The 4213-nt window shown below is 32.9% G+C and overlaps 1 long non-coding RNA gene across 1 annotated transcript; it reads right to left on the bottom strand.

The window, feature by feature from the left end:
• Nucleotides 1-1799: 1799 nt before the first annotated feature.
• Nucleotides 1800-3075, bottom strand: LOC128294174 (uncharacterized). The gene is made up of 2 exons (XR_008284451.1): nt 2801-3075; nt 1800-2450 (listed from the first exon to the last, which is right to left on the bottom strand). It is a non-coding gene; the product is annotated as an uncharacterized LOC128294174 (long non-coding RNA).
• Between the last annotated feature and the right edge of the window lie 1138 nt (nt 3076-4213).

Raw genomic sequence — 4213 nt, forward strand, 5'->3', positions numbered from 1 at the left:
ATAAAACCCAAACATAACACCAGCACGAAGCCTACGGGACTTTGAACTCAGATATAATACCAGCACTAGGCCTGCGGGATTTAACCCGGATATAATACCAGCACGAAGCCTGCGGGATTTAACCCGGATATATTAAGGATTTAACCGGATATATTACCAAAGACAAAGCTGCGGGATTTAACCGGATATAATTCCAACATATAGCTGCGGGTCTTTAAGCCGGATACAATCTCAGCACAATTTATTTTATATACTTTTTACTATCTTTGGCCTCATCAAATATGTAATAATACCCACTTTTCACAATTGGTCATTCGGCCCCATTATATACACATAAACATATGTACATTTCACACTTGCCCATTCGGTCGCACCACATACACAAGCACATATATAAGATAATGCTTTTATCATTACTTGCTAATACATCATATACTTTGTTTTCATTTAAATAACCACTCAGCCATATTACATTTCTAAGTAACCATTCAGCCTCACTATACAAATAAGATAGCACACATTTTCATAAAGGCCCTTCAGATAACTTGCACACATTTAATATTAGCCATTTCGGCCTCACCACATATACATATCTTGTACATCAATTTCATCATATCAAAATCACTTATATATCATTTCCTAACGTCACAATTCAAAATTCACATATGGTTTTAATCAATATCTTATAAGCAACTCAAACAGTTTTATCAATGTTTACAACATAATTACAAATTCACTACAAGCTGTCTTCCTGAGCAACAGTCATTAAATTATTTGTAACTGGAGCTACGAAACTCCAAATCAAGTGCCGTAAAATTTCCCTGAAAATAGACTCATATATCTTTCATCCATAAAATTTTCAGAATTTTTGGTTCGGCCAATCAATACCATATTTTTCTTAAAGTTTCCCCTGTTTCACTGTTTGACTAATCTGACCACTCTTCACTTCGAATCAAATTTCTCATTGTAAAGAATTCAAAATATGTTCTCGTTGATTTCATTTGAAACTAGAGTCATTAAGATTTAATTACATAATTTTTTAGCCTCTAACTCAACTCCAAAATTTATGGTGATTTTCTAAAATCACGCTATTCTGCTGTCCCAAGCAGATCTATTACAATTTACTCTTAAATTTCCAAAAGTTCAAACACTTAAGAACTTACTAATATCTCAATTTCCTTCTTCAATTTCCTAATCACATTAGTAGTTTCACTTACTTGTTAACATTAATCCACAATTCATCTCGAATTCATTCGGTAATTTCATCACATAATTTATTAAAATACCATTTCCTTATATTGATTTCAAATACATTCAAGAATTTGAAGCATAATTTCATAGCCAAATGTAATCACTATTCGGCATTTACAAGAAATTCATAGTAATTTATTCGAGTCTTAACTCATGATACTTTCAGTTATTCCATCTTATCTTATGTATTCAAAATACCATTCACACATATTAGTTCATAAGACATTTGGCTATCACACAAAGTCCTCACTAAATTCATACTCATTCTATTTACCATTACTTAAACTATCCACGACAATCACCTTCCGAGCACCTTAATTTTCTTTAAGCTAAACCACTTCATAGTATACATATACACATTCGGCTAATTATAAAACAAATCAGCACTCATAATCGAATCATTAACTAAAATCACATTCGGTAATATGCTTAAATAATTTCAATATTTATTAACATCTAAAACTAATTTGCTTGGGGTGCCATGAATTATTCAAATCGGCCGAATATCATTGAATTTCTAAAATCATGCTTATAACCACTTGGCCGAATTTCACATATCAAAGCCACTTATATATATTATTCAAAGTATTTAACAACACTTAAAAATCCAAAACCATAAAACTCAATTCATATAACACCAAACTCAATGCTAAATCACCCTAGGCACATTCGGCACTAGCACAAGCACACACACATTTAACTTTTCTAAAATTCAACTTTTAACAAGCTCCCTATGCTTCCATGATAAAAACCGAATGCTCATCTTACCACCAACATGCATATTTAATTATCTCAAGCCTCTCTTAATCAATTTTATTCATAATAGCATGAACTCAACAATCCATTACTCATACAAAACAACATAACCGAAAATCCCTTCATGAACTAATCACTCACATGTAACATACTTTCTGTTCTAGCCCAAATTTTGCCCCATTTACAATTTTGACCCACCTACCCAATACACAAGACCCATTAAACCCAAACCAACAAATCAAATCCCATAGCCCAAATACCACTAGCCCAATACTCAACTAGCCCAACATAAAAAAAAAAAGAAGAGAAACAGACAACAAGAAACCTTGGCTACCACACCCCACTTTCCTCTGACACTAGCACCATCTTTGGTCACCACCATATCGGCTACCACGCCCCATGCTTCTGCCAACACCATCCCCGCATGCCTGGCACCTCTATACCTTGCAAGCAGCAATGAAGAGATAGAAACTAATAGAAAATGAAAGTGTAAAGGCTATAAAAGCCATGAAAACAAGTGTAAAAAGGGGGGGAAGCAAAAAAAATTTTCCAGCAAAAAAATTCCAGCAGCAAGAAAATTTTTCCAGCAAAAAAATTCCAGCAGCAAAAAAAATTCCAGCAAAAAAATTCCAGCAAAAAAATTTCCAGCAAAAAAATTCTAGCCAAAAAATTTCAGCAAAAAAATTCCAGCAAAAAATTTCCAGCAAAAAAAACCAAAAAAGGAACATTCAACAATCTAAGCAAGAAAAAAAACTTCAATATCCGGCAAGCAACCAAGCAACCAAGGACTAACCACCATTAACACCACAACCAAGCTCTCAAACCGAAACCCACTCTAAATACTCGAGCCAATCGATTATAAGCCACCCCAAAACCCAAATCTCAACTACCCGTAGCTTGATTTCACGCGGCGCATACGATGGCTGTTGGTGGCGTGCACGGTGGAAGGAAAAAGAGGGGTTCGGCGGCTTGAAGCTTGGATCTCTTCTTTCTTTCTTTGTTTGCTGCTGGAGATTTGTTTGTTTTGGGGGGGTTAGTATTAAAAAAAGAAAGAAATATTTTAGTTAATGGGTTGGTTTATGTAAGGTTTGATGGGTTAAATTTAGTTTGGGTTAATTAGTATGTTGGGTGATATGTTAAGTTAGTGGGTTGGGTTGGTTGTGTTGGGTTTATTAAGTTAGTGAGTTGGGTTGGTTTGTATTATTATTATTATTTTAAATTAGTGAGTTGGGTTTAGTTTGGTTTGAAAAAATAATAAAATAAATAAATAAATAAATAAATTTTTAAATAGTCGGGTCAACCCGACTCTATTTATGACAATTTAATCCGATGTGATCACCAACAAAGGCCCATTTCAAAGAACCCGAGGAGAAAAGAGATTAATTTCAGTAACCCATAATATTGGACTTGGTATATTCTTACCCTTTTTATTATTATTTACTCATTCGAATTTAATATATATTTTAGATCACATATTATTACAACATTATTATTAGTTTCCTTTTATTATTTTAGAAATATTATTATTTTCTTCTAATTAATTTTAATAAATAAGGCAACGATCGATTTAACATAAGGTCGTTGATTTCATCGCTATGTTGGGTGAATATCATTGGCTCGTGCTAAAAATGGGACGTCCTTTTGAAAAATCGAAAAATTTAAAAATTCTTGTGTTTTGAAATAGGATATTTATTTTTGTGATTATTGGTAAGTGATCAAATTTTATTTTTAAAATGCAGATGAGGATAGGTAATTTGTCAAAATTCTAGTGTTGTAAACTTTTCGTGTTTCCAAAATTTTTCGTGTTTTCTAAAAAAAAGAAAATTCAGGTTTCAAAATTTTCGTGTTTTCAAAATTTTCGTGTTTTAAAATTTCTCATTTTCAATTGGATCATGATTAAATATTAAATTGAATCCGTTCTTTGAAATTAAAGACAACGCGTGTTTAACAAGATACCAATTTTGGGCGCGAGGGTGCTAATACCTTCCTCGTGCGTAACGAGTCCGAACCTTATTTTTCTCTGGATTTTTGCGTAGACCCAAATTTGGCCTTCATTTTTGTTCAAATAAATTTTCTTTTCAAAAAAGATGATTTATTACGTGTCCGATCACACCTAAAAAAAGATCGGTGGCGACTCCCCTTTTTAAAAAAAAACGAAAGTCGATTTTTCAAATTTCTAATAAATTACCTCAATTAGCGACCGAAA

Source organism: Gossypium arboreum, chromosome 6, assembly GCF_025698485.1.
Source record: "Gossypium arboreum isolate Shixiya-1 chromosome 6, ASM2569848v2, whole genome shotgun sequence".
NCBI lineage: Eukaryota > Viridiplantae > Streptophyta > Magnoliopsida > Malvales > Malvaceae > Gossypium > Gossypium arboreum.